The sequence below is a fragment of the Triticum dicoccoides genome, chromosome 4B (assembly GCF_002162155.2).
Source record: "Triticum dicoccoides isolate Atlit2015 ecotype Zavitan chromosome 4B, WEW_v2.0, whole genome shotgun sequence".
NCBI classification, from domain to species: Eukaryota; Viridiplantae; Streptophyta; class Magnoliopsida; order Poales; family Poaceae; genus Triticum; species Triticum dicoccoides.
The window spans coordinates 115,207,231-115,228,893 of NC_041387.1; the positions used below are offsets into that span (position 1 = coordinate 115,207,231).

General features: G+C 45.6%; 1 pseudogene; it reads right to left on the reverse strand.

Moving 5' to 3' along the window:
- LOC119292567 overlaps positions 1 to 21,663 on the reverse strand; it is a 59,427-nt pseudogene that overhangs the window by 6,244 nt on the left and 31,520 nt on the right.

Below are 21,663 nucleotides of genomic sequence, written 5' to 3' on the forward strand. Positions count from 1 at the left end.
CTAAAACATTAATTTTAAATATTTCAAAAATTATGGAAAAAAATATGAATGTCTACCAGGAATGTGATTACACCCTCTAAAAATTCCAGGTCCAAACTCGAAATGTACATTGAGAAAAAAAAGACAAATTCAGATGTGAATAGTGTCAAATATTGCTTTTGTCTTTTTATGACACTATTCATGTTAGATTTCACATTTTTGTTTCTCGATGTGCATTTAGAGTTTGGACCTGAAATTTTTAGGAGTTGTAGTCACATTCCTTGTAAACATTCATATTTTTTCAGAATTTTTTGAAACATTTAAAATTGATTTATTTTTTTAAAGTTGGAGCATGAGGAGCACCCCAAGGATGGGAATACTTGATATTTCCCGAGCCTAGTTGTCGTTTTAGCTGAAATATGGGCCTCAAAATTGTGCTCGTGCTGCTCGTGGCATATTTCACATGTCAAGAAATCTGACCTACGAGAGTTAAATTCTCTCGCTATCATATAATACTCATCGAAATGCAATGTCGCTTGGAGCTCATTAACGACCTCAGACAATCCGATGCGATGTGGATTTTCCGCAGTGCCAAATCCTTGCCAATGCTTGAGCCTCTCGACATGCATATGCTTCCAAGGTTCCAGGTTCCGTCACTCCTTCAAAGACTATCGCTGAAGCTCCCAGGTAGGTCCTGTTTTCATCTCTGCACACCACTCCCACTGCTCCCTTGTTCGTATTTTTGGCCACTACCGCATCGGCGTTCAATTTGCATATCTGACAGAGGTGGCCTCCAAGTTTGTGTGCCACAAAAGGTAGTTGAAGGGTTCCTCCTCCCAGGACTTGGTTGGCTGGCGCGCACCTCATCCAGGAACCTGTTGATAAAGAGATGAGTAGAAAGAGGGCTCTGAAACTCTTGCTCGTGGATGGCCTTGCAACGCGCCCACCACAGCGCCCATAGTGTCACCAGCCCCTCCACAAATTGGTTTTCCCTCAATGTGTTTGCAAGATTGAACATCCATAGCTTTGCAGCCAGGTCTCGTCTCCGATTAAAGGGACGACCGGGTCATCTTCCCTAAGTGATCAAACGGCCTTTGCCATGTTACAATCCAGTGAAGTGTGATGCCACGAGTCCGCGACCGCTCCATAGATGCCGCATTCCGCTGTTGTAGCCATCTGACGCCTCGCTCTCTCCTCCCCCATGGGCAAGGAAGACGGTGCTAGTCTCCATGCGAACATGCGAATTTTGGGCGGAACCCTAACAACCCATAGTTTCTTCCAAGTTCTATCCTCATTTTCAGTATTGGATGCCTCTGACTCCCCGTTGAACCCATGACTCTCTCCGCTTCTTCATTTCAACAACAAGCTTATAAGTTGATCACACGGAGAGCGAGCCTGATCGCTTGTAGTGCCAGACCCAAAAGTCAGACGGTAATATATGGCTGATGGAAATCTATTTTACCATCTCCACGTCCATGGAGAGCATGTGTTGCTCCAAAACTGTCATGTTCCAACTTCGCGAACCTTAGCATATAAGGTCAAATACCAATTGTATAGGATCTGTAGAGATAGGACATATTGGGCGCATTTTGTAATCTCTCGGGATCCAATTTTCATTCCAAACACTGGTAGGTTGACCATCCCCAATCCTCCTTATAAGGCCAACCTTTAGTATGTCACGTCCTTCACAAATTGATCTCCATACATGTGATGTGTGTTGCTTACTTCTGCAGAAAGAATACCAGATTTAGGGAAATAAACTGCTTTCATAATTCGAGCACTTAACGAAGCTGGGTCCTGAAGAAGCTGCTACGCCTGCTTTGCTAAGAGAGCTAGGCTGAAGATTTCCAAATCTCCGAACCCTAGACCTCCTTTATATTTCGGCATTACCATATCATCCCAAGCTACCATGCAGTCTTCCTCTCTCCCGCCTTGCTTCCCCACCAAAACTTGCGAATTAGTCAAGTGTTGGCGAAGTCCTTGTGGCAATTTGAAAATTGCCATCGAAATAGGTGGGTATAGCTTGCACAACGGATTTTATGAGAATCTCTTTTCCACTTCCAGCTAGTGTTTTCTCTATCCATCCTTGTACCTTTTTACATATCCGGTCCTTCAAATAAGAAAAATAACTATTCTTTGATCGGCCAATATCAGTGGGTGGACCCAGGTACTTTTTAGTAAGTGACTCATTTTACGCCTCTAGAATTATCTTGATCTCATTTCTTACCAGCTCTGGGCATCCCTTGCCAAAATACATTGTTAACTTTGTCACATTTATACGCTACCCCGACTCACCACGGTACCATTCCAGAACTACCTTCAAATGTTGCGCCTCGTTGCTCTTTGTATGGTAAAACAAAATGCAACCGTTGGCGAATAAGAGATGATGAACAATCGGTGCTTAAGGCGCAATTGATATACCTTGCAGCATCCCTTCACTAACTGCATGTCTTATCAAGCAAGATAAACCTTATCCTACCAGCAAAAATAGATAGGGGGAAATAGGATCCCCTTGTCTTATTTCCCTTGATGATACAAATTCCCTCGTTGGGTGACCATTGAAAAGCAAGGAGAAAGAAACTGATTGAACTCCTCTCATAACAACATTCACAAAGGACTCACTCAATCCAATTTTTTGCATGATCGCCTCCAAGTATACCTATTCCAGTCTATCATAAGCCTTTTGCATATCTACTTTTATGGCACAATGAGAATTCTTCTTGCTTCTATTCATCTTCATAAAGTGTAAGCATTCATAGGCTGCTAGGACATTGTCAGTGATAAGCCTCCCCGGAACAAACGCCGATTGCTCTTCGGAAATGATCTCAGGAAGAAACTATTTCATACGGTTAGCAAGTACCTTCGATGCGATCTTGTAGATCACATTGCACAAGCTAATAGGTCGGAACTGAGCCAGATAAGTGGGGTTTTGTACCTTAGGTATAATGAGGATGAACTTTTTTTTATCTCCTCCGGTGACTCCTCTCCCTTCAAAATCTGGATAATAATACGAGTGACTTCTTCACCACACAAGTGTCAATGTTTCTAGAAAAAATGTGCTAGAAATCCATCTGGCCCCGGTGATTTGGTTAGAAACATTTGGAACAGGGCCGCTTTGACTTCTTTCTCTGTATATGGGGCATCTAAGATCTCATTCATAGCATCTGTTACTTTACAAGGTACATGTGATGACACCTCTTCTATGCCAACTACACCCTCAGATGCGTGTAAGTGTTCATAAAAGTTAATCGACATATTCTCCAATTCAGCTTGGTCCTCACAAATAGACCTGCCCACACGCACTAGTCGCGTAACTCGATTCTTCTGTCTCCTCATGGAAGCTTTCTGCTAGAAAAACTTTGTGTTGCAATTGCCCTCTAGCAAGCACTACACTCTAGCCCTCTGACGCCACATTGTTTTTTCTCTCAACCGAAGCTCGGTTTAAACGTTGCTCCACCTTCAACTCCTCATAGCTTGGCCCTACTCTCCCAACAACCACTCTCAATTCCACTAGATTCTTACGGAGCAATCTCAGTGCCGACCTTACCGCACCAAAAGTGGTTGTACCCCAACTGAGGAAAGTACCAGCCACCTCCCTTAGCTTCTTTGTCATCTCTGAAATCGAGCCAACACAGGATTTCATCCACGCCTCCTCAAGGAGAGGTAGAAAGTCGTCATGGTTTTCCCACATTGTTTCATACCGGAATGGCCTATCCACCGCTATCCGTTGATTCTAAGCTTCCATATGATTCATAAGAAGCACCAGATTATGATCGGATTTAACCGTATGCAAATGTCTGATTGTTGCCATTGGGAACATAGAGCACCAATCTGTCATTGCAAGTGCTCGGTTCAACCTAACTCTGCAATATTCACCATTGTTTATCTTCCGTTCAAAGGTCCAGTCCAGGACGATGTATCCCAAGTCACATAATTGACACACACCTACGGCTTCACGAAACAGATTTATTTGAGCCATGAGTCTCTGGTTTGGTCCAAACTGATCTTCCACTCTTAGTACCTCGCTGAAATCCCCAATGCAAAGCCACGGGAGATCACAGTCTGCCTTCAGAAATCTCATCATGTCCCATGTCTCATACCGCAAACTCCTGTTAGCTTTCACGTACCAGCAAGTCCACCTCCAAGGTTCCTTTCCCCCCTCATTCACTACCATGTCTATGTGGTATTTTGAGTAGTTCCTCAATTCCAGCACCAATGGTTTTTTCTAGTAGAGACACATTCCACCACTTCTGCCACTGATACTAACACCATAAGCAGAATCATACCCTAAAGTACTCGCCAATCCTTCCACACGATACTTAGCGATTTGTGTTTCCACCATGCATAAGATCGCCAACGCACACTCCTGTGCAAGATCGCGCAATTCGTGAACTGTCGCAGGGTCGCCTAGCCCACGACAGTTCCAACATAAGGTCAACATTAAGCCCAACGGTCCTCCACCGAGGAGGCCGCTGATTTTTGCGAAAATATTTTTTGTTTCCTCTACATTTGCTGCCTCTTCACCCTTCTTCCCTGGCGATGCCCCCTTCCTTAGCTTTTTTCTCTCTTTTGGTGTCATATACCTTGGAGGAGGGGTGGCATATTTGCATCTGATTTCCTGACATATGATCCCGTCTCAGTCTCATGAGCTACTTCTGCTTCCATATCTAGATATGGTTTAGCGGGACCCCCTATGTGACGCATTTTGAGTTATATAGCAGCACGACACACAGGAGCAATAAACTGAGCCAGCCCATTGGCACACAGGTTGTAGTGTTAATGTGGTTTGCGTTATTATATGTTTTGATTATGGAAGTTCGGAATATTGTTACCCTGTGAATACAGTAGCCAGTGGTTCAAAAAATTGCGAACAATTTTTTTTTAAAAGTATGAACATTATACTTTGAAATTTTGAATATTTTTATGGAAAAAACAAAAAGTTGAAATACAATTTTTTAAATATGAAAATTTGCAGGGAAAATAGAAATTCATTTTTTAGAAAATGTGAACAAAATTTAGAAATTCCGATCAATTTTTGAATTATAGAGCACTTATTGAAAATTTTGAACAAATTGCAAAATTCCAAACATTTTGTTAAAAAGGTGAACAGATTTTTAAATAACAAAATATTAGAATAACAAACTTTTTTTAATGTCGCGTACAAAATTTAAAAACAGAATTCCATTTTTTTAAGTGAACAAATTTAGAAATTCTGAGTTTTAAAATAAAAACATTTGAATTTATATGAAAGAGAAACAAAAAGTATCAAATGAAAAGAAGAAGAAAAAAAAAGGAAAAACGAAAAGAGAAAACAACTCATAAACTTTCTGGAAGGTTCCAAAAAATAGTCAGGAACAGTTGAGAAGGTTCCCAAAACCAGGATGCTTGCACGTCATAAAAATGCTAAGGGCATGTACAATGGTGCTATCTTAGGAGTGTCACGTAGCACAAATGCTAAGGTGGAGAAGAGAGAAATCATAAAAAAAATGTTTGTCTTCTCTTATTTAAGAGATAATCTCTTAGCACAATATGTGTCACCATGTTTTTAGGAATAACTAGTTATTGAAGATAAGTCTAAGATATAACCCATTGTACATATACGTTTTTGTCATCTTTAAATTACATGTAAAACTGAAGATAAAATTGTCTTATCAATCATTGTACATGCCCTAACTAAGTCGGCCCATGTGCGTAGGTTCCTATGCGAATGTTCAACACTTTGACGCATAATGTGGCACATAGGAAATTCTATGTTCAACAAGGTACGACATAGTGGGCGTGGCCAATAGAAGTGGACAACTGGATGGGCCATACAGTCCGGTTTATACAGGCTAAGCAGGCCAAATTAAACTGCTATGTGGCTTGCCCATCTTTCTTGCCATTCTTCATATGTCCGGAGGAGGTCTTCTCTACGTACCATTTCACGGAATCAAAGGGTACCCCTTGCGGGAGTCTGGAAGGGTCACTTTTCGGGAGCTGAGAGCATCCCATTTGGCGCGATCTCAGCCGCCGTCATGTGTCGCATGTTGGGCACTTTCCTTGGGATTTTTTCTGTACATGTTTTTGGGCTTTAGATGTGTTTTTCCTAGTTTTTTGTTTTTTGGTTTTCGCCAAGTTTTCCCTAGATTTTGAATGATTTGTATTTATTTTTGCGTGAAAAAAAAATATTTTTTTCTTCCATGAGAGGCATAGATTTGCTTCCACGAGAGCTATGCCTCTCGAAAAACAAGAAACACACTTTTTTTGCTTTCATAGGAGGCACAAATTTACTTCTGGTGGAGGCAAAGATTTGCTTCCGCAAGAAGCACAACTGAGCCTCTCGGAAAGGAAAAAAAGACGCATTTTTTTCTTCCACGGGAGACACAGATTTCCTTCTGCGAGAGGCACAAAATTTCTTAGAAAAAAATCTTCCTTGAAAAGTACAGATTTGCTTCCACGAGAGGCACAATGGTGTCTGTCAGAAAGGGGAAAAGGAAAGAAAAAAGTGCTTTCGGCTTGTTTTTTCTTCCGCTCTTTTTCATGAAAAATGTTCATCAATACCTATTAACATGGATCTAGTTTTGAAGATCTCAACACGAGAAATCCAACGGTGAAATGGTTTTGGGATTTGGACGCACGGTTTAAGAGATAAAACATTTTGAATACACGAATCTACGGAAAAAAAACTCGCCGCGCTCGTGTGTGTCACTTGTCAACCCCCGAGAAGGGGAGAATGACTTTTGCAAGGGATACTTCTTAATTAGCGATCTCGTAGTTCATTCGACAGCGGCCAGGTCATGTCTTTGATCCTATTGTAGGTGTTGTTTCCATTTGGTGTATTGATTGGATCATCGACTGACAAATGTCAAGGGACCAAATGTAACAATCCCAAAATTTTGTCATCATGCCACCAACCATGGAAAGAAGGCGGGTATGGATTAGAGGGAGATGCAGTTAGGGATCATTTAGTTATTGGGGATGGTAAACCCTGGGCATGAAACTCCTAAGTTGAGATTTCCCTGCTCACTTCGGATCCCTGGGTAAATTCTCCATAGTTGTTTCGATGAGGAGTGGGGGAACTGGGGGAGGGCGGGGGAGGACGGGGCTTACCTTGTGATGCGGAGCATCCTTCCATCATCCCCATGGACTCTACACCAACACATTAAGCACCACGTGGACCTATGATAAGAGCTCGAGCACGCGCCATTGAAACCGAGGTGAACTCAACCCTTCACGAGATCAATACGAACATGAGTGGAACTTGGTTGCTACCTAACCAAAATGGTGTATGTGTCATTAGGTATGAAGACCAACGCCACCAAGCAGCTGAGGAACACCCCCATGGAGTAGTATAAGCAACCCAAGTCCATAAGGAAGGAGAAGGAGTCCAAGAGGAGCAAGACTGGAAGTCCCAGACGACCCCGTGCGCACGGGCCCCCGAGACCCCATGCCCACGGGCCTCCCAGAAGTCCTCTGGAAACAGGACACGCACCCCCGTGCGCACGGGCTCCAGACCCCGTGAGGGAGTTATGGATTAAGGGGTCCTTGGGGTACCGACCCATTGGATGTGGGCCGGACTGGTGGAACCGCATAACTATGGAAGATCTGTGAAGTCGTGGTGTGTCCTCCAAGTCAAGTGTGGACAAGATCTCTTTCTCCCTTATTGTAATCTATCTCCGGTAACCCTAACCCTATCAGTGTCTATATAAACCAAGGGTTGTAGTCTTTAGAGTTAGATCTATATTCATCACCTCATCGCCTTAGGGTTTAGCTTATGCTGATCTCGAGGTAGATCTACTCTGTAAACCATACTATACATCCAATATAATCAAGCAGGACGTAGGGTGTTACCTCTTCGAGAGGGCCCTAACCTGGGTAAACACTGTGTTTGTCGTCCCTTGTTCCCATTGATCCTAGATCCACAGCTTGGGACCCCTACCCCGAGGTCTGCCGGTTTTGACCACGGTTATTGGTGCTTTCAGAGAGTTCTACTGTAGGGTCGATCGAAGGATCAATGGCCCGCCTGATCATAGCAGAAGGCATTGGATCCAGGGACTTCTTCGTCCCCGGTCAACTCTTCGCGTTCGGCAACATTGTGTTGCATGCCGCCCCGACTGGTCGTTTGAATCAAATCGACAACTTCGCTCCCGAACGTCGAATTCGATTCGGTAGTCTGGAATATGTTGCGGACACATGGGGCGATCTGGTCTTCGCCGAATTTACTAGCCCCTTCCGCACCCTCGCGGGCCTCGCCATGCCCGCTCCGTAGTCCCCCTCCGATCCGACTTACGGATCAGCCCCCGCCCTCCGAACAGCTTTGAGCCAGGAGAGCTCCGCCCTAAGCTGGGGCCAGACTCCACCCTCGCCGGAGCCATCATGACTGTGGAGGACCTTTCCTCGACCTTCGAGGCAGAATCAGGAGGCAGAAGCCAAGAGTCAATCTCAGCCAAACCACCCCTTCATGATGTTTACCTGGCCTTGAGCCCTTATGACAAAGCGGCAGCCAATGGCCAGGGGTCACCCCCAGCACAAAGCAGCCCGATCTCAAACCCCCGATGGGGAAGCCACACACGAGGACCAAAGCCCGTCCTCGACCTCCAGTGACGATCCAGATCTCTTCAAGGATCCGGCTCCGCGCCCCGAGCTTAGCACAGCCAGCAGAAACCAAGGACCGGCCCGGGCACTGACTGCCACCCACCTCGTCACAACGGAATCTTGATCGGAGCCCTCGAGTTCGGCGACCCTCACAATGTTAAATGAGGCGCTAGATCGAATTCAGAAAATGACCATCGAGGAGGACCTACCCTCCGCCTGCAATCATCAACCCTTCAAGGCGTACCACAGGGATTTTACGTCGCACCCACCTGTTGGGGAACGTAGCAGAAATTCAAAATTTTCCTACGAGTCACCAAGATCTATCTATGGAGAGACTAGCAACGAGGGGAAGGAGAGTGCATCTACATACCCTTGTAGATCGCTAAGCGGAAGCGTTCAAGAGAACGGGGTTGAAGGAGTCGTACTCGTCGTGATCCAAATCACCGGAGATCCTAGTGCCGAACGGACGGCACCTCCGCGTTCAACACACGTACAGCCCGGTGACGTCTCCCACGCCTTGATCCAGCAAGGAGAGAGGGAGAGGTTGAGGAAGACTCCGTCCAGCAGCAGCACAACGGCGTGGTGGTGGTGGAGGAGCGTGGCAATCCTGCAGGGCTTCGCCAAGCACCACGGGAGAGGAGGAGTAAGAGAGGTAGGGCTGCGCCAATAGAGGGAGAAACTCATGTGTTGGCAGCCCTCAAGACCTCAACTATATATAGGGGAGAGGGAGGGGGGTGCACCCCCTCTAGGGTTTCCACCCCAAGGGGTGCGGCAGCCCCAATCTCATCTAAGGGTAGCGGCCAAGGGGGGAGAGGGGGGAAACTTGCCCCCCAAGTTAGGTGGAAGCACCCCCTCCCCAAACCCTAGGCGCCTTGGGCCCTTTTGGGGGGCGCACCAGCCCACCTGGGGCTGGTCCCCTCCCACACTTGGCCCATGCAGCCCTCCGGTGCCGGTGGCCCCACTTGGTGGACCCCCGGGACCCTCCCGGTGGTCCCGGTACGTTACCGGAAAAACCCGAAACTTTTCCGGTGACCAAAACAGGACTTCCCATATATAAATCTTTACCTCCGGACCATTCCGGAACTCCTCGTGACGTCCGGGATCTCATCCGGGACTCCGAACAACATTCGGTAACCACATACAAACTTCCTTTATAACCCTAGCGTCATCGAACCTTAAGTGTGTAGACCCTACGGGTTCGGGAACCATGTAGACATGACCGAGACGTTCTCCGGTCAATAACCGACAGCGGGATCTGGATACCCATGTTGGCTCCCACATGTTCCACGATGATCTCATCGGATGAACCACGTTGTCAAGAACTCAATTGATCCCGTATACAATTCCCTTTGTCTAGCGGTATTGTACTTGCCCGAGATTCGATCGTCGGTATCCCGATACCTTGTTCAATCTCGTTACCGGCAAGTCTCTTTACTCGTTCCGTAACACATCATCCCGTGATCAACCCCTTGGTCACATTGTGCACATTATGATGATGTCCTACCGAGTGGGCCCAGAGATACCTCTCCGTTTACACGGAGTGACAAATCCCAGTCTCGATTCGTGCCAACCCAACAGACACTTTCGGAGATACCTGTAGTGCACCTTTATAGCCACCCAGTTACGTTGTGACGTGTGGTACACCCAAAGCATTCCTACGGTATCCAGGAGTTGCACAATCTCATGGTCTAAGGAAATGATACTTGACATTAGAAAAGCTTTAGCATATGAACTACGATCTTTGTGCTAGGCTTAGGATTGGGTCTTGTCCATCACATCATTCTCCTAATGATGTGATCCCGTTATCAACGACATCCAATGTCCATGGTCAGGAAACCGTAACCATCTGTTGATCAACGAGCTAGTCAATTAGAGGCTTACTAGGGACATGGTGTTGTCTATGTATCCACACATGTATCTGAGTTTCCTATCAATACAATTATAGCATGGATAATAAACGATTATCATGAACAAGGAAATATAATAATAACTTATTTATTATTGCCTCTAGGGCATATTTCCAACAGTCTCCCACTTGCACTAGAGTCAATAATCTAGTTCACATTGCTATGTGATTAACATTCACAGGTCACATCACCATGTGACCAACATCCAAAGAGTTTACTAGTGTGACTAAACTAGTTCATATCATCATGTGATTAAGACTCAATGAGTTCTGGGGTTTGATCATGTTATGCTTGTGAGAGAGGTTTTAGTCAACGGATCTGTAACATTCAGATCCGTATGTACTTCGCAAATCTCTAGGTCATATTGTAAATGCTGCTTCCACGCTCCACTTGGAGCTAGTCCAAATGGTTGTTCCACTATACGTATCCGGTTTCCTACTCAGAGTCATTCGGATAGGTGTTAAAGCTTGCATCGATGTAACCCTTTACGCCGAACTCTTTATCACCTCCATAATCGAGAAACATGTCCTTATTACTCCAAGGACAATTTTGACCGCTATCTGGTGATCTACTCCTTGATCACCTTTGTACTCTCTTGCCAGATATGTAGCAAGGCACACAACCGGTGCGGTACTTAGCATAGCATACTGTAGAGCCTACGTCTAAAGCATAGGGGACGACCTTCGTCCTTTCTCTCTTTTCTGCCGTGGTCGAGCTTTAAGTCTTAACTTCATACCTTACATCTCAGGGAAGAACTCCTTCTTTGACTGATCCATCTTGAACACCTTCAAGATCATGTCAAGGTATGTGCTCATTTGAAAGTATTATTAAGCATTTTTGATCTATCCTCGTAGATCTTGATGCTCAATGTTCAAGTAGCTTAATCCAGGTTTTCTATTGAAAAACACCTTTCAAATAACCCTATATGCTTTCCAGAAATTCTACATCATTTCTGATCAACAATATGTCAAGAACATATACTCATAAGAAATTCTATAGTGCTCCCACTCACTTCTTTGGAAATACAAGTTTCTCATGAACTTTGTATAAACCCAAAATCTTTGATCATCTCATCAAAGCGCACATTCCAACTCCGAGATGCTTACTCTAGTCCTTAGAAGGATCGCTGGTGCTAGCATACCTTTTAGCATCCTTAGGATCGACAAAACCTTTCTGATTGTATCACATACAACCTTTCCTTACGAAAACTGGTAAGGAAACTCGTTTTGACATCCATCTGCCAGATTTCATAAATGCAGCTTGTGCTAACATGATTCCGACGGACTTTAAGCATCGCTACGGATGAGAAAATCTCATCGTAGTCAACTCCTTGAACTTGTGAAAAACTCTTCGCCACAAGTCGAGCTTCATAGATGGTGACATTACCATCCACGTCCGTCTTCTTCTTAAAGATCCATTTATCTCAATGGCTTGCCGATCATTGGGCAAGTCCACCAAAGTCCATGCTTTGTTCTGATACATGGATCCTATCTCGGATTTCATGGTTTCTAACCATTTGTCGGAATTTGGGCCCACCATCGCTTCTCCATAGCTCGTAGGTTCATTGTTGTCTAGCAACATGACCTTCAAGACAGGATCACTGTACCACTCTAAAGCAGTACGCGTCCTTGTCGTCCTACGAGGTTTGGTAGTGACTTGATCCGAAGCTTCATGATCAATATCATAAGCTTCCACTTCAATTGGTGTAGGTGCCACGGGAACAACTTCCTGTGCCCTGCTACACACTGGTTGAAGTGATGGTTCAATAACCTCATCAAGTCTCCACTATCCTCCCACTCAATTCTCGAGACAAACCTTTCCTCGAGAAAGGACCCGATTCAAGAAACAATCCCTATTGCTTTCGGATCTGAATTAGGAGGTATACCCAACTGTTTTGGGTGTCCTATGAAGATGCATTTTATCCGCTTTGGGTTCGAGCTTATCAACCTGAAACTTTTTCACATAAGCGTCGCAGCCCCAAACCTTTAAGAAACGACAACTTAGGTTTCTCCAAACCACAGTTCAAACGGTGTCGTCTCACTGGAATTACGTGGTGCCCTATTTAAAGTGAGTGTGGTTGTGTCTAATGCCTAACCCATGAACGATAGTGGTAATTCGATAAGAGACATCATGGTACGCACCATATGCAATAGGGTGCAACTATGATGTTCGGACACACCATCACACTATGGTGTTCCAGGCGGTATTAATTGTGAAACAATTTTCACAATGTTTTAATTGCGTGCCAAAGCTCGTGACTCAGATCTCTATGATCATATCATAGACATTTTATCCTCTTGTCACAATGATCTTCAACTTCACTCTGAAATTACTTGAACCATTCAATAATTCAGACTTGTGTTTCATCAAGTAAATATACTCAACATCTACTCGAATCATCTGTGAAGTAAGAACATAACGATATTCACTACATGCCTCAGCACTCATTGGACTGCACACATCAAAATGTGTTACTTCCAACAAGTTGCTATCTTGTTCCATCTTACTGAAAACGAGGCTTTTCAGTCATCTTGCCCATGTGGTATGATTTGCATATCTCAAGTGATTCAAAATCAAGTGAGTCCAAACGATCCATCTACATGGAGTTTCTTCATGCGTATACACCAATAGACATGGTTCGCATGTCTCAAACTTTTCAAAAACGAGTGAGTCCAAAGATCCATCAACATGGAGCTTCTTCATGCGTTTTATACCAATATGACTTACATGGCAGTGCCACAAGTAAGTGGTACTATCATTACTATCTTATATCTTTTGGCATGAAAATGTGTATCACTACGATCGAGATTCAATAAACCATTCGTTTCAGGTTTAATACTAATCTTGATGGTAGAGGGAGCGTGCGATGTTTGATCACATCAAACTTGGAAACACTTCCAACACATATCGTCATCTCACCTTTAGCTAGTCTCCGTTTATTCCGTAGCTCTTTATTTCGAGTTACTAACACTTAGCAACCGAACCGGTATCTAATACCCTGGTGCTACTAGGAGTACTAGTAAAGTACACATTAACATAATGTATATCCAATATATTTCTATCGACCTTTCCAGCCTTCTTATCTACCAAGTATCTAGGGTAATTCTGCTCCAGTGGTTGTTCCCCTTATTATAGAAGCACTCAGTCTCGGGTTAATGTTCAACCTTGAGTTTCTTCACTGGAGCAGCAGCTGATTTGCCGTTTCACGAAGTATCCCTTCTTGCCCTTGCCCTTCTTGAAACTAGCGGTTTCACCAACCATCAATAATTGATGCTCCTTCTTCATTTCTACTTTCGCGGTGTCAAACATCGCGAATACCGCAAGGATCATCATATCTATCCTTGATATGTTATAGTTCATCACGAAGCTCTAGCAGCTTGGTGGCAATGACTTTGGAGAAACATCACTATCTCATCTGGAAGATCAACTCCCACTCGATTCAAGTGATTGTTGTACTCAGACAATCTGAGCACAAGCTCAACGATTGAGCTTTTCTCCCTTAGTTTGCAGGCTAAGAAAATCGTTGGAGGTCTCATACCTCTTGACGTGGGCACGAGCCTGAAATCCCAATTTTAGCCCTCGAAACATCTCATATGTTCCGCGACGTTTCGAAAATGTCTTTGGTGCCTCTACTCTAAACCATTTAACTGAACTATCACGTAGTTATCAAAACGTGTATGTCTGATGTTCACAACATCTACAAACGACGTTTGGGGTTCAGCACACTGAGCGGTGCATTAAGGACATAAGCTTTCTACTGTCCACATAATGGCTACTGTCAACTTTCAACTATATTTTCTCTAGGAACATATCTAAACAGTGGAACTAAAGCGCGAGTTATACGACATAATTTGCAAAGATCTTTTGACTATGTTCAGGATAATTAAGTTCATCTTATGAACTCCCACTCAGATAGACATCCCTCTAGTCATCTAAGTGATTACATGATCCGAGTCAACTAGGCCGTGTCCGATCATCACGTGAGACGGACTAGTCATCATCGATGAACATCTTCATGTTGATCGTATCTGCTATACGACTCATGCTCGACCTTTCGGTCTCTGTGTTCCGAGGCCATGTCTGTACATGCTAGGCTCGTCAAGTTAACCCTAAGTGTTTCGCGTGTGTAAATCTGTCTTACACCCGTTGTATGTGAACGTAAGAATCCATCACACCCGATCATCACGTGGTGCTTAGAAGCGACGAACTTTAGCAACGGTGCACAGTTAGGGGAGAACACTTCTTGAAATTGTTGTAAGGGATCATCTTATTTACTACCGTCGTTCTAAGCAAATAAGATGCATAAACATGATAAACATCACATGCAATCAAATAGTGACATGATATGGCCAATATCATTTTGCTCCTTTTGATCTCCATCTTCGGGGCTCCATGATCATCATCGTCACCGGCATGACACCATGATCTCCATCATCGTGTCTCCATGAAGTTGTCTCGCCAACTTATTACTTCTACTACTATGGCTACCGGTTAGCAATAAAGTAAAGTAATTACATGGCGTTGTTCATTGACACGCAGGTCATACAATAAATAAAGACAACTCCTATGGCTCCTGCCGGTTGTCATACTCATTGACATGCAAGTCGTGATTCCTATTACAAGAATATGATCAATCTCATACATCACATATCATTCATCACATTCTTCTTGGCCATATCACATCACATAGCATACCCTGCAAAAACAAGTTAGACGTCCTCTAATTGTTGTTTGCATGTTTTACGTGGCTGCTATGGGTTTCTAGCAAGAACGTTTCTTACCTACGCAAAACCACAACGTGATATGCCAATTGCTATTTACCCTTCATAAGGACCCTTTTCATCGAATCCGTTCCGACTAAAGTGGGAGAGACTGGAACCCGCTAGCCACCTTATGCACCAAGTGCATGTTAGTCGGTGGAACCTGTCTCACGTAAGTGTACATGTAAGGTCGGTCCGGGCCGCTTCATCCCACGATACCGTCGAAACAAGATTGGACTAGTAACGGTAAGCATATTGAACAAAATCAACGCCCACAACTACTTTGTGTTCTACTCATGCAAAGAATCTACGCAATAGACCTAGCTCATGATGCCACTATTGGGGAACGTAGCAGAAATTCAAAATTTTCCTACGAGTCACCAAGATCTATCTATGGAGAGACTAGCAACAAGGGGAAGGAGAGTGCATCTACATACCCTTGTAGATCTCTAAGCGGAAGCGTTCAAGAGAACGGGGTTGAAGGAGTCGTACTCGTCGTGATCCAAATCACCGGAGATCCTAGTGCCGAACGGACGGCACCTCCGCGTTCAACACACGTACAGCCCGGTGACGTCTCCCACGCCTTGATCCAGCAAGGAGAGAGGGAGAGGTTGAGGAAGACTCCGTCCAGCAGCAGCACAATGGCGTGGTGGTGGTGGAGGAGCGTGGCAATCCTGCAGGGCTTCGCCAAGCACCACGGGAGAGGAGGAGTAAGAGAGGTAGGGCTGCGCCAATAGAGGGAGAAACTCATGTGTTGGCAGCCCTCAAGACCTCAACTATATATAGGGGAGAGGGAGGGGGGTGCGCCCCCTCTAGGGTTTCCACCCCAAGGGGTGCAGCAGCCCCAATCTCATCTAAGGGTAGCGGCCAAGGGGGGAGAGGGGGGAAACTTGCCCCCCAAGTTAGGTGGAAGCACCCCCTCCCCAAACCCTAGGCGCCTTGGGCCCTTTTGGGGGGGCGCACCAGCCCACCTGGGGCTGGTCCCCTCCCACACTTGGCCCATGCAGCCCTCCGGTGCCGGTGGCCCCACTTGGTGGACCCCCGGGACCCTCCCGGTGGTCCCGGTACGTTACCGGAAAAACCCGAAACTTTTCCGGTGACCAAAACAGGACTTCCCATATATAAATCTTTACCTCCGGACCATTCCGGAACTCCTCGTGACGTCTGAGATCTCATCCGGGACTCCGAACGACATTCGGTAACCACATACAAACTTCCTTTATAACCCTAGCGTCATCGAACCTTAAGTGTGTAGACCCTACGGGTTCGGGAACCATGTAGACATGACCGAGACGTTCTCCGGTCAATAACCGATAGCGGGATCTGGATACCCATGTTGGCTCCCACATGTTCCACGATGATCTCATTAGATGAACCACGATGTCAAGGACTCAATCGATCCCGTATACAATTCCCTTTGTCTAGCGGTATTGTACTTGCCTGAGATTCGATCGTCGGTATCCCGATACCTTGTTCAATCTCGTTACCGGCAAGTCTCTTTACTCGTTCCGTAACACATCATCCCGTGATCAACCCCTTGGTCACATTGTGCACATTATGATGATGTCCTACCGAGTGGGCCCAGAGATACCTCTCCATTTACACGGAGTGACAAATCCCAGTCTCGATTCGTGCCAACCCAACAGACACTTTCGGAGATACCTGTAGTGCACCTTTATAGCCACCCAGTTACGTTGTGACGTTTGGTACACCCAAAGCATTCCTATGGTATCCAGGAGTTGCACAATCTCATGGTCTAAGGAAATGATACTTGACATTAGAAAAGCTTTAGCATATGAACTACGATCTTTGTGCTAGGCTTAGGATTGGGTCTTGTCCATCACATCATTCTCCTAATGATGTGATCCCGTTATCAACGACATCCAATGTCCATGGTCAGGAAACCGTAACCATCTGTTGATCAACGAGCTAGTCAATTAGAGGCTTACTAGGGACATGGTGTTGTCTATGTATCCACACATGTATCTGAGTTTCCTATCAATACAATTATAGCATGGATAATAAACGATTATCATGAACAAGGAAATATAATAATAACTTATTTATTATTGCCTCTAGGGCATATTTCCAACATCACCACCCACTTGGTAGCCACTATCGATGATTTAACCGATATATGTGCTGTATTACAACTTGGAAAACGCTGAATACATGGACGAGGATAGCTGAGCCGCCGATGTTGCCCCTTCCATCACGGGCCGCTGGTCGGCCACGTCCACCTATTATATTTACATGGTGGACACCCCCAAGGACGGCGATGGCACTCCCAATCGGGACCAAGACAAGCCCGGAGATGAGCCGCCTAAGCGCCAGAGACAGCGTTGTCGATCAAAACCACGTCGAAGACATGCAAGCAACATGGACTCCGCGGAGAATGGCACCGCAAATAATAGGATGACCCCGCCGGAGCCACAACTAATGAGCATCATCAGGATGACCCCGTGGGGTAGGAGGATCCATTCAACCCAGAAAATCTCGATGACTCCAAAGACAGGAACTACCTCCCACTCTCTAAAGAGGAGGCCAGTCTCGGGGAGGACGATTTCATCATCCCCGAAGCGCGAAGACTTCTATCCACTACTCGCAGCCTGAAGAAGCAAAAGCACAAAATCAAGGACGAACAAGACACCCTCAACAATTGGTGGACCCGAGTCCTAGCCACCAAAGAAGGCTATGGCCGCGAATAGCCAATCAAAAGCTATCCCAAGCAAAGATTACTGCCGCAGTTCAACGACTAAGCCTTAGAGCCAACATGTCTGACATATACGCGCGCCGAACAGCCGGACAGACCCCCTATAGGGTGGGACAGAGAAGCTAACAAGGCTGAGCACCCCGCTGACTTACCTCGCTGTTACGGTAAGGGTCAAGTGCGACTTACTTACGAGTACGACCTCTGCCACGACCTAGACGCTCGAGGAGGCTACCAGGTCCATCTACGGGCCCAGAGAGGACCCGCCCAATCAATAGGAAGGATATTATGATTGGTCGAACCAAAACAATAGAGTCCAGGAGAAGCAGTGGACTCGGATGTCCAAAGACCTCAGACGCGATGTAGCTCGAGTCTGGGGCGCCGCACACCCCCTGTGCTTCACAGAAAGGGTAATGCAACACCAATTCCCAAAGGGCTTTAGGCCTGTGAACATCGAACCATACGACGGAACAACGGATCCGGCCGTATGGGTAGAGGATTTCCTCCTCCACATTCACATGGCGCGAGGAGATGACCTCCGCACCATCAAGTATCTGCCACTAAAGCTTAAAGGTCCGGCTCGACACTCGTTGAATAGCCTTCCCAAAAACTCTATAGGTTGTTGGGAAGAGCTTGAGGATGCTTTTGAGCGAACTTTCAAGGCACCTATGTCCGGCCTCCGGACGCTGACGACCTAAATTGCATCACTCAACAGCCCGGAGAATCTGCCCAACAATTTTGGAACTGACTCCTCACAAAGAAAAACCAAATTGTCGACTGTCCAAATGCCGAAGCCTTGGATGCTTTAAAGCATAGTGTCAAGGACGAATGGCTCGTACGGCAGCTCTGCCAGGACAAACCAAGAACTATGGCAGCCCTTACTTCCCTCATGACCCGCTTTTGTGCGGGTGAAGACAGTTGGCTCGCTCAAAAAAACACCAACCCCATGATACGTCTCCAAGGTATCTATAATTTTTTATTGTTCCATGCTATTATATTACCACTTTTGGATGTTTATGGGCTTTATTTTACACATTTATATCATTTTTGGGACTAACCTACTAACCGGAGGCCCAACCCGTATTGCTGTTTTTTGCCTATTTCAGTATTTCGTAGAAAAGGAATATCAAACGGAGTCCAAACGGAATGAAACCTTCGGGAGCGTGATTTTTGAGAACTTGGAGTGCAAGTCAAGCAACAAACGAGGCGGCCAGGAGATAGGAGGGCGCGCCCACCCCTCCTGGGCGCCCCTGTCTCCTGGGCCCCTCGAGCGGCCACCGATGTACTTCTTCCTCCTATATATACCTACGTACCCCGAAAACATCCAGGGAGCAACCAAAACACAATTTCCACCGTCGTAACCTTCTGTATCCGCGAGATCCCATCTTGGAGCCTTCATTGGCGCTCTGCCGGAGGGGAAATCGACCATGGAGGGCTTCTACATCAACATCATAGCCCCTCCGATGTGTTGTGAGTAGTTTACCACACACCTTCGGGTCCATAGTTATTAGCTAGTTGGCTTCTTCTCTCTTTTTGGATCTCAATACAATGTTCTCCCCCTCTCTTGTGGAGATCTATTCGATGTAAACTCTTTTTGCGGTGTGTTTGTCGAGATCCAATGAATTGTGGGTTTATGATCAAGTTTATCTATGAGAAATATTTGAATCTCCTCTGAATTCTTTTATGTATGATTGAGTTATCTTTGCAAGTCTCTTCGAATTATCAGTTTGGTTTGGCCTACTAGATTGATCTTTCTTGCCATGGGAGAAGTGCTTAGCTTTGGGTTCAATCTTGCGGTGTCCTTACCCAGTGATAGAAAGGGTTGCAAGGCACGTATTGTATTGTTGCCATCGAGGATAAAAAGATGGGGTTTATATCATATTGCATGAGTTTATCCCTCTACATCATGTCATCTTTCTTAATGCGTTACTCTGTTCTTATGAACTTAATACTCTAGATGCATGCTGGATAGCGGTCGATGTGTGGAGTAATAGTAGTAGATGCAGGCAGGAGTTGGTCTACTTGTCACGGACGTGATGCCTATATACATGATCATGCCTAGATAATCTCATAATTATTCGCTTTTCTATCAATTGCTCGACAGTAATTTGTTCACTCACCGTAATACTTATGCTATCTAGTAAAACCTATGGCCCCCGGGTCTATCTTTTATCATATTAGCTTTCAGTCTACTTTTATTTGCATCTTTACTTTTTGCATCTATATTATAAAATACCAAAAATATATTTATCTTATCATACTATCTCTATCAGATCTCACTTTCGCAAGTGGCCGTGAAGGGATTGACAACCCCTTTATTGCGTTGGTTGCGAGTTCTTTGTTTGTTTGTGTAGGTGCGTGGGACTTTTGAGGAGCCTCCTACTGGATTGATACCTTGGTTCTCAAAAACTGAGGGAAATACTTACGCTACTATTGCTGCATCACCCTTTCCTCTTCAAGGAAAACCAACGTAAGCTCAAGACATAGCACCCCAACACACCCGGTACCTCTGAGGTTCGGGACGAAAACGGAAAGCCCCGACACAGCAAGAGTAAACATCGCCACAATGACGGCGAGGGCGAGGATATGGCAGTAAACGCCGGATTTCAAAATCAGATGTCCGAACCCCGAAAGAAAGCCCCTAAAGGCAACGGCGACGGCCATCCAAACGAGACACAATCCTGGAAAAGACTTGCCAGATCCATGACACTCTAGAGAAGCCCGCAAACCACTCCAATAGTAACTGTTGGGTGATAAAGCAGGCCGGCAAGCTTACATCCGAAGACTCGGGCAAAAGCCCACGAAGCAGGGATGATGATGAGCCCCTAGACCGAATAGTGGAGGCCAGAAACCGTTCCCTTCCTAGGTTAAGACGTTAAATATGAAATATGCAACCCATATACCAAAGAAGGAAAGGAGGTGGGCACTACGAGACTTATATTCCACTGAGCCCGTAGCATCAAAGTTCAATCCATGGTCAGCCTGCCCGATCACCTTCAATCACAGGGATCACCTGACCAGCATACACCACGGAGGATCTGCAGCCTTAGTCCTCGACCCCATCATCAATGGATTCCACCTCACCAGAGTCCTAATGGACGGGGGTAGTAGCCTCAGTCTAATATACGAAGACACGGTGAGGAAGATGGGGATCGATTCGTCAAGGATCAAACCCAGTAACACCACCTTCAAGGGAGTCATTCCAGGAGTGGACACCCGTTGCACAGGCACTGTGACGCTTGAAGTAGTGTTCAGCTCCCCAGATAACTTCCACAACAAGCACTTGTTCTTCGACATTGCACCTTTTCGCAGTGTTTATCATGCCCTCCTCGGCCGAGCATCATTCGCCAAATTCAACACCGTTTCGCATTACGCGTACCTTAAGTTGAAGATGCCCGATCCTCCGGGCGTCATAACTATCATCGACAACATAGAACCCTCACTTCGAACCGAAGAGCACGTTGCGACCCTAGCAGCCAAAGACCAAACCGGCCCATACAGGCCCAACTGCCGACCCACCGTAAAGGCCGGCAACAACAGTAAACAGGTTCCAACCCACTCCTCGTCATGGGAATCCGCATGCATTCATTGCAAATAGGGATGCGCGCCCCACGACATGCCCACATTCTTCGCGCTTGATGACCCACAAGTGTAGGGGATCTATCGTAGTCCTTTCGATAAGTAAGAGTGTCGAACCCAACGAGGAGCAGAAGGAAATGACAAGCGGTTTTCA